The sequence below is a fragment of the Chrysochloris asiatica genome, unplaced genomic scaffold, assembly GCF_000296735.1.
Source record: "Chrysochloris asiatica unplaced genomic scaffold, ChrAsi1.0 scaffold00033, whole genome shotgun sequence".
Taxonomy (NCBI): Eukaryota; Metazoa; Chordata; class Mammalia; order Afrosoricida; family Chrysochloridae; genus Chrysochloris; species Chrysochloris asiatica.
The window spans coordinates 22,784,462-22,794,788 of NW_006408551.1; the positions used below are offsets into that span (position 1 = coordinate 22,784,462).

The 10,327-nt window shown below is 36.9% G+C and overlaps 1 protein-coding gene and 1 pseudogene across 1 annotated transcript in view; both read left to right on the forward strand.

The window, feature by feature from the left end:
- CNOT2 (CCR4-NOT transcription complex, subunit 2) overlaps window positions 1-10,327 on the forward strand; it is a 184,307-nt gene that overhangs the window by 30,120 nt on the left and 143,860 nt on the right. The gene's annotated exons all lie outside the window — the stretch shown is intronic.
- On the forward strand, window positions 7,277-8,678 carry LOC102822409 (annotated as a pseudogene).

Consider the following 10,327-nt stretch of genomic DNA (forward strand, 5'->3'; position numbering starts at 1 on the left):
TATTCACTGTCCAGCTTTCACATGCATATGAGGTTATTGAAAATATCTATGGCTTGGTTCTCAAGCTGATATCTTTGCTCGATTTCAAAAGGATTTAGTAGAGAATATCTGCAATGCTAGCTTCCATCCAGTAGAGCTTAAAACTTAATTTAAGCAACCTTTTATCCAAATATTATTCAAAAACAAGTAAATTCTGTAAATTTACATCCCTGAAGAAAACAAAACATGACTTTTTTAAAGACGTGGAATTTTAGGATTGAAAGTGACCTCGGTGATTGTCTACTCCATACTTTCCTACTATGGAACACCTAGACTAATCCCTCCCTAGGAAGCCCCTTACATTACTCAACGGATGTTCGTTGAATTTCCTGAAGCATTTGAATATAATTGCTTTACACATACACATCTATTTTAGTAAATGTGATTCTGTCTCACTTACAGATTTACAAATGCATGTATACATAAGTACATTGGAGCTCTGGCAGCGTAGTGGTTACGAATTGGGTTGTGAACTGCAAGGTCAGCAGTTCGAAACTACCAGCTACTCCACAGGAGAAAGAAGAGGCTTTCTGCTCCTGTAAAGATTTACAGCCTCGGAAACCCTGTTCAGGGTCGCTATGGGTCAGAACCAACTCAACAGCATTTAACAACAGCAACAACATAATAAATTTAACTACTTTGCCTACTACCATCCCAGCTGCCAAGTAAACAAAATTTGACCTGGAATGTCTTTGAACATGCCCAAAATATCTCATAAATGTGCATAGAATAGAAGGTTAAAACTCTTAATTTTTCAAAAATATTCAGGCTAACCATACATGAAACTATAAAAACTTTACCCATAAGGCAGAACTTTGTGTACTATAAAAATCAAGATTATCTCAAGGCTAATCTGCTTAGCCTTGAGCTAATTCTATGATTTCCTCATAGAATTGTGCATAATAAGTAAACTTGTAAAAATGTGGCATCCGTATGATACAATATTATTCTTATTGTAATATGCTATTTTTATTATAAGATTTTAGTGTGTGTTGTTGTATTAATATCATTTTTAAAACTATGAGCAGCTATTGGAGACTGCCTGAAAGTATATATATATATATATTCTACTACTCTCTTAAATTTCTAAATCAATTTAAGTATCCTGAATCTGCAAGTTGCATCTGGTGGGAGGCAAAAACAAAATCTTCCACTTATCCCTACTTTGAAGATCATAAAATCTGTAGTGTAGCACTAAAATAAAATGAGAAACAAATTAGTTAATGAATCCAATCTAATAATAGAAATGACCTTTATATTATCAACTTCTAATAATTCACATACTGCTCAAAACAGTCGCTTGTCTTATCTTTTTAAATATTAATGTTGCAATTTAAACTTTTTTTAAAGTAAACAGAATGACCACTGTATAAAATTGAGATAATGTATGTGTAAGTACTTTGCAAGATATAAAGCATTCTTTAAATGCTGTTGTTGTTGTTACTAGGTAGTATTAATATAAAATATAAAAAAGATTTAATTAGGAACCTCTCTTAAATGTAATTCTTGTATACATTTATTTACTCTGTGTAAAACACAGTCTTATTTCTAAAACCCCAAAAGACCAGATTCTGTTTCAGAATCAGAGTTTTTATACTTTGGAATGATTATCCACAAGGATAACCATGGAATACATATCTACAAAGGGACTTCAAAAAAGTTCATAGAAATTTTTCATTTTCTTTTGATTCTGTTTTTCCATAAACTTTTTGAAGCACCTTCATGCAGTTATGTGTTGGTTCAGGTACCATTTGACCCATGATCCCATGAAGTTATAATAGAGTTCAGAAATCCCAATGAGAAAATGGGATGTAGTAAACACAATAGCTTCCTGATTGTAACATTTTTATCTCATGTCACTTGTACTAAAGTAATTATGCTGCCAGGTGTATAATGGTGCATAACATATATACATGTGTATTCGTAGTCATAATAAATGTTTATGTTGCTGGCTTAATGTTTGTACATACTGTACTTATATATATACTTTCTATATAAAAAGCTTACCATTTAACAGTATATGCTTCAATTTGTGGGCAGCAGCATCCAGTCTTGTATATTGTTCATCTCTTGAGTATTATAGCACTATCTCTGTGTTTAATAACATAAACAAATTTCCATGAAGCTCATCATGGCTTCTAAAGGCAGCAGAACCAGTGCTTGTGATAATAGCCCCAAAAGGCAAAGGAAGTGAAACAAAAAGTTTTTCAGCAACACGAAGTTGGAAAATGAGTGAGGGCTATTGCTTGTTTGCTTCAGCTTGTGTCACTGTGGTGATAATATTCAAAAATAGAAAAAAAATCTCCAAGCTGTTAAAACATGAGCTTTACTGAAAACTTCAAGGCTTACAAAAATGGAAAAGGTGCTTATATCAGATACGCAGATAGTAGATTGAGAACCAAACACAAGAGTGACTTCCTCTCAGCACATTGATGATCACTGCTAAGACATTAAGCTTGTTCAAGATGCTTGAAGAAAAAGGGTATGATGTTTATAAAAGTACCAAATTACATTATGACCTGTTTCACAGAAGCTAGCATGACCATGAAGTGACCCATTGCTGCATTTAACTAGATTGTGGGTTTTCGAAGACCACAGACTTTTGTATGGGTTGTACTTCAGTGTAAAGAAAATAAAAATCCTTACAACTAGACCAATAAATAACATGATAAATGGAGAAAAGATTGAAGTTGTCAATGACTTCTCTTGGCTTGGATCCACCATTAACACTCATGGAGGCAGCAAAGAAATCAAATGACATACTGCATTAGGCAAATCTGCTGCACAAAACCTCTTTAAAGTGTTCAAGAACAAAGATGTCAGTGTGAGGACTAAGTGCACCTGACCCTGGCCATAATATTTTCAGTAACCTCATATTCATGTGAAAGTTGCACAGTAAATAAGGAAGACCATAAAATTGATGCTTTTGAGTTACGGTGTTGGAGGAGAATATTAAAGGCAGTATGAACTGCTAGAAAAATAAATAAACCTTTGTTGGAAGAAGTACAACCAGAATGCTCCTTAGAAACCAAGTTGGCCAGACTTAATCTCTCATACTTTTGATATATATTATCAGGAGGAACCAGTTTCTAGAGAAGGACATCATGCTTGGTAACGTGTAGTAAGCATCAGCAACAAAGAGGAAAACACCCATTGTCCCCCAATGAAGTGGATTGCAACAGTGGCAGTAGTAATGGGCTCAAGCATAACATCAACTGTAAGGATGGCACAGGACTTGGGCAGTGAGTGTTTCCTTCTGTTGTGCATTTGGTTGCTATGAGTTGGAACCAACTTGATGGCACCTACCAACAACATTTGCAATAAGGAGACAGGTTTTAAAGAATATTTTTTGTATTTTTTTGTCATTGCAGAATTTTACATTTTACCATTATGTCACATCTCTTTCTTAAAATTGTGTAGGGTAAGTGTAGTAATTGATTTCTTGATAACTAGTTAAACCAAACATGCTGTAATCACACATTGAGTAGCATAAGTTAGTAGATGAAAACAAAGACAGCAAAAAGAAATTAATAAAAGGTTCAGTCTGAAAATACATTATGTAGAAGTAAGGATGGAAGTTATTAGTAGAATACGTACAAGAGGGAAATTAAATGGAGTTATGGAGTCCTGGTGTGGCATGTAGGATAAGAACTGGACTACTATTCACAAGGTTGATGGTTCAGACCCAATAGCCACTCCTTGGAAACCTTAGAAAGAGTTACTGTGAGTTGGAACTGACTCCATGGCACTTAACAACAACAAAATGGGTGATAATGAAAAAGGGGCAGATAATAATAAATTGTTCTTTGTTTTTATGAAGTATCGTCACGTCAGTTCCAACCCTTAGTGTACCTGCATATTGTTTCTGAGATGTGGCTGGTGAGCTTGAACTGCTGATTTTGAGGATCAAACCAACTTTGCAGTCCAGTTCATTAACCCACAGCGATTGCTTTTTAGAAAGTATTAAAAGCCTAAAAACTAGTACTCAGATTTTAAACATTCTGATAGCATAGAAACATTTTCATTTAGGTATTTATTTCTAAATTTTGAGTGCCTTAAGACCCTAAAGAGGTCAATGAAGGTAGGGGCATTTTAGTTATTTCAGTATTTGACAGATCAAACCAAATGAAAATTGTGTATTTACTTTAGATTAAACTGAGCAGGCTAATTAAAATTAGTGTTCTTGACTTTGCAAAAAAAAGATATTAAGGTAATTATGGCAGTAGTCAATATTGTGGATTAGAATACCTGGTTGGTAGTTAATGTGTTTAATAAAGATAGAAAAACACTTATATTTAATATGAAGATATGTAGGAGGAAAAAAGTTTTTAAAGAATCCTTATTTAAAAGGTGATGTGTTTGTTTGGATATAGTTGATGTGTTGATTGTAACCTCAGAAAAATCATTCTTGGTTACTTTTATAAAATACTTCTTCACATTTCTTCCCTATCTTCATACTTTCTGTTTGTCACAGTATTTATATTAAACATTTCTCTTGTTAACTAAAATGAAAATTTTATGAGAGTAGATACCATGTCTGCCTTAATTTATTTAGTATCTTAATATATTTAGTCTATAATTCTAGTACTTAGAATAATGTTATATTCCTATCAGCGATGTTTGAACGATCCAGAGTTTCTACTATCTTGCCAACATTTGTTGTTTGTCTCTTTATAAATACAGACATTCTCTAGGTCATGAGCAAGATCCATTCTTAACTCTATCTTTGAAAATTTGTAGGTCAGTTGGAACAAATGAACCAGGTCTAATGCAAGAGAAAAATGAGGCAGTCTGCTTCTTAAATTTACAGCCTCTGAAATCCTATAGAGTAATTTTACTATGCTTTATTGTGTTTACTATGAATTGGAATCACCTTGACTGGCAATGGGTTTTGGTTTTAGTTGAAGAAAGCACAGCAAATGAAGATGATTGATAAGAAGACTTTGTCTGAGTAGGACTTGGGAGAAAGATGAGGCTGTCTGGTCCTGTAAAGATTTACAATCTTGGAAACACTCATAGGGTCTCTATGAGTCTGAATCGCCACTATCTTACTGGGTGTGTGGGTGGGGATAGGTTTAACAGTGAGGGTAAATTTGCATGAACATAAAATGGATTTTGAGCCAAAACAATGCTGCCCCACTCAAAGATAAGGGCACCACATTCAAAGATGACAGTCAACCAAGCCACTTTGAATATGTGTGGTAGTCCACAGTCCTGCTAGTCATTCAGTCTCACTCATCAGGCTCCTGAATGGGTTTGCTATGCCTCTTCCAAATCTCCCCTTCCAGGACTTTGATCTGTAATTGTTCCCATATAGTTCCCATGACCAAAACAAATCATAATATGAAAATTTTAGTCCTTTCCTGTTTGCATCATTGGTCATGACAGCACTAATTGAAATCAATTCACAGCCCTGCTTAATGGACAAGTAGAAGTTTTCCATATGTCACACATTTATAACCTGGGAGCTTTTGAACTGAAAATTGTTCAGTTTTAATTTGGATTTCCCCACACACTTAATGGAAGTCTATTTATCATTACCTCCCCCTACCCCCCTCCCCAAATAAAAAGTCCCATTGAGATTTTAATTGGCATTACACTAATCTATATCTCTTTTAGGGGGCAATTGATACCTTAATTATAGCAAACCTTCTACTCCATGAATATAGTATGCCTCTCCATTTATTGCCTTCATTTCATTCATTAGTGTTTTGTAGTTTTCAGTGTACAGATTCTGTGTGTGTTTTGTTAGTTATTCCTAAATATTTCATTTGGGGGGAGGTACAGTAGCTCATGGAGTCCTAGTGTGGCACTATGGGTTAATGTGTCAGACTGCAAAGCCGTTTTTACTGCAAGGTTGGCGGTTCAAGCTTACCAACCAACTCCTCCTCGGAAGCCCTATACAGGGTCACTATGGGTTAGAACCAACTTGACTGCACTTAACAATAACAACAACAGTAGCTCATGGAGTCCTGATGTGGCTCTGTGGGTTAATGCACCAGACTGTAAAGCCATTTGAACTGCAAGGTCGGCAGTTCAAGCTTACCAGCTGCTCCTCAGAAACCCTATACAGGATCGCTATGGGTTGGAACTGACTTGATGGCACTTAACAACAGCAACAACACACTAGCTCATACTGGCATATATGTTGTTGTTGTTAGATGCCATCGAGTTGGTACCGACTCATAATGAATGACCTTATGCACAGCAGAATGAAACACTGCCCAATCCTGGGCCAACCTCACTATTGTTGCCACGCTTGAGTACATCCATGCTGCAACTTGGCCTATCCATCGCGTTGGGGGTCTTCCTCTTTTTCTCTGACCCTCCACCTTACCAAACATGATATCCTTCTCCAGTGTCTGGTCCCTCCTGACAATATGTCCGAAGTATGAGAGACAACATTTGACCATCCTGGCTTTCAAGGAGCACTGTGGCTGTACTTCTTCCAAAACGGATCTATTGGTTCTTTTGGTAGCCCATTGCACTTTCAATATTCTCCTCCAACACCAAAACTCAAAAGCATCAATTCTTTTATGGTCTTCCTTATTCACTGTGCAGCTTTTGAATGCATATAAGGTTATTGAAAATACCATAGCTTGGTCAGGCACACCTTCATCCTCAAGCTTTGCTCTTCAACACTTAAAAGGTCTTGTGCAGCAGATTTGCCTAATGGAATATGTTGTTTGGTTTCTTGACTGCTCCCTCCGTGAGTGTTGATAGTTGATCCAAGAAGGATGAAGTCTTTGGCAACATCAATCTTTCTCCGTTGATTAGAATGTTGTTTATTGGTCCAGTGGTGAGAATTTTTGTTTTTTTCACATAAGTAAGATTAGTTTTGTGCATGGACCTATGTCCTGCCACATGGAAAAATTCACATAAATAGTTGTAGGAGTTTTTTGTTGCTTTTTTTGTGTAGTCACCTTGTTTAGAACATCCTTTCCTGTTTCCAGTGTTAACCAGTTGCTGTTGATTCTGACTCATAGCCATCCCATGCATTTCAGAGTAGAAATGCACTCCATAGAGTTTTCAATGTTTGTAACCTTTTGTGAAGTATATCACCAGGCTTCCGGGTGAATTGTACTTTTACTTATTCAGTTAGTAGGCAAGTACTTAACCACTTGTTGCATAAGTTATTAGATGAAAACAAAGATAGTACATACGGTGCATTACATACCTTGACTGTTAGCAACTGTAACCCACCCAGTGACTGTTCTCACCTCTTCTTCAAGTCAGCATGTGTGAGTGCATCTCCATCCATTTCAGCCAGGCTGGTGTCCAGATTGGCGTTGCCTACTGGAAGCTCTACTGTCTGGAACATGGCATCCAGTGCAGTGGTCAGATGCCAAGTGACAAGACCATTGAAGGAGGAGATGACTCCTTCAGTACTTTCTTCAGTGAAACAGGCTCAGGAAAGCATGTGCTCAGAATACTGTAGACTTGGAATCCATAGTCATTGACAAAGTTCACACTGGCACCTACTGCCAACTCTTCCACCCTGAGCGTCTTAATTACAGGCAAGAAAGATGCTGCCTATAACTATACCTGTGGGCACTACACCATCAGCAAGGAGATCATTGATCTTCTCTTGGATAGAATTTGAAGGCTGGCTGACCAGTGGATGGGTCTTCAGGGCTTATAGATTTTCTACAACTTTGGGGGGGGGGGGGGCGGCAACTGGTTCTGAGTTCACATCCCTGCTGATGGAACACTTTTCTATTGATTATGGCAAAAAATCCAAACTAAAGTTAGCCATTTTCCTAGCCCCCTAGGTTTCCACAGATGTAGTCGAACCCTAAAACCCCATACACACCACCCTGGAACACTCAGATTGTAGCTTCATGGTAGACAATGAGGTCATCTATGATATCTGTCGCAGAAACCTTGATATTGACCTCCAAACCTATACTAACCTTAACCTCCTTATTAGCCCGATTCTATCCTCCATCACTGCTTCCTTCAGATTTGATGGTGCCCTGAAAGTTGATCTGACAGAATTCCAGACCAGCTTGGTGCCCTATCCCTACATCTGCTTCCTTCTGGCAACATATGCCCCCATCATCTCAGCTTAGAAAGCTTACCATGAACAGTTTTCTTTAGCAGTGATTGCCAGTGCTTGCTTTGAGCCAACCAACCAGATGGTGAAGTGTGACCCTCACCCTGGTAAATACATGGCTTGCTTCCTATTGTACCATGGCAACATTGATTGTCCCAAAGATGTCAATGCTGCCATTACTACCATCAAAATTAAGAGCAACATTCAGTTCGTGGATTGGTGCCGTACTAGCTTCAAGGTTGGCATTAATTACCAGCCTCCCACTGTGATACCTGGTAGAGACTTGACCAAGTAGAGACTTGGCCAAGGAACAGTGAGCTGTGTGCATGCTGAGCAACATCATAGCCATTGCTGTGGCCTGGGCTTGCCTGAACCACAAGTTTGACCTGATATATGCCAAGGACAGGACAGAGGAAGGGGAGTTTTCTGAGGCCTCTGAGATAACATGGCTGACCTTGAGAAGGACTATGAGGAGGTGAGTGTGGATTTTTTTGAAGGAGAAGTTGAAGAGGAAGGAGAGGAGTTCTCATTCCTTCCAGCCTTGCAGCATGTCATACTCAGCTTCAGCTTCTGTGTTATCTGACAAAGTTTTCGGGTTAGATTGTCTTCACTGTTAGCTATGATCATGTCTTATTTTTTCATGTGCATCTAAGATTTTTCTATCATATTTAAAAGTAAAAGCATTAAAAAAGAAAAAGAAAAAGAAGTTAAGTGAAAAAAGGTTCAGTCTGAAAATGTATTGTGTAGAAGAAAGGCAGTAGAACAAGTTGTTGTTAAGTGCCATTGGTTCCAACCCATAGTGACCCAATCTACTCTAGCTTGTCCTCTGAAATCTGGGTTCCAGGGTTATCATCTTTATCTGTTTCATTTGGTCTCTCATATATATATTGTAGGGGACCTAGTCTGCTATCTTACTGGAAGCCTGATTTTTGTTTTTAATTTGGTATGAGTCAAATCTTGGTTTTGTTGATTTTTCTTATCTCTTGTTTAATTTCTTCATTTTCTGTATTTATTTTGCTAATTTTTATAATTTTAAAAATTGATTAGTTCATTTTCATTTATTTGTAGATTTTTTTTCAGTTACCATTCTTATGTTGCTTTCTACTGTAATTCTTATATAATCAGGAAACATACTTTATAGCACAGAATAGGATTTTGTATGTGTGTGCTTCATCTTTCCTTGGGAAAAATGTTTAATATGCTATTGTTGCATGATGCTTGTACATGCCAGTTAGATTCAGTTGGTTGATTGTTATTTTTCTATATAGATCCTCGTTAACTTTTGGTCTTACTTGTTTTGATTATCACTAGAAAGTGGCCTTGAAATCTTCAAATATAATCATGTATTTGTCATTACCTTCTTTCAGATCTTTCAGTTATTTTGTAGGTTTCTTGTTAGGTACATAGACATTTAGGAATGTGTGGTGATTCTGTAGGATAAGAACTAGTCTGAACAACAAGATTTGAGCCCATTAGTTGCTCCATGGGAAAAAGATTAGGCTTTCTGCTTCTGCAAAGATTTACAACCTCAGAAAGCCTATTTAGGGTTACTGTGAGTCAGAACCAACTCAGTGGCACTTAACAACAACATGTCTTCTTGATGGATTGGCCATCTTATTATGTAATATTTTGTTTTGTCTTTAATTTTTCCTCTTGAAGTTTACTTTTTCTGATATTGAATAGTCACTCCACTTTCTTTACTTTTTGTGTGATATTTTCCATTCTTTTATATACTATCTCATAATTATGTTTCATGTGGACAGCATGTACAGTTGATTCTCATTATTTGTGGTACCTATGCTTTCTGGAAATACCATTGTTATGTTAAATGACTCTTGGCTTAAAGCAGAGAATACCAGAAACAGATTTAATTGTGATCTATTGATTGTGCAGAGACATTCAACTGTGTAGACCATAGAAAATTATAGATAACATTACAAAGAATATAAATTCCAGAAAACCTAATTGTACCCATGTGCCACCTGTACATAGAGATCAACAGAAGGAAAACTCAGTAGCAACCTGCAATGTGCAGGTGACACTTAACAAAATTTAACATCAGAGATTGATAAAGACTAGTAAAGATCAAAGATTACAGCCATCTGTATGGATTACATCTTACTTTGTTGTTGTTTTGTGCCATCGAGTCGGTTCCGACCCATAGCGACCCTGTATAGGGTTTCCGAGGGTGTAAATCTTTACGGGAGTAGAAAGCCTCATCTTTCTCCCACG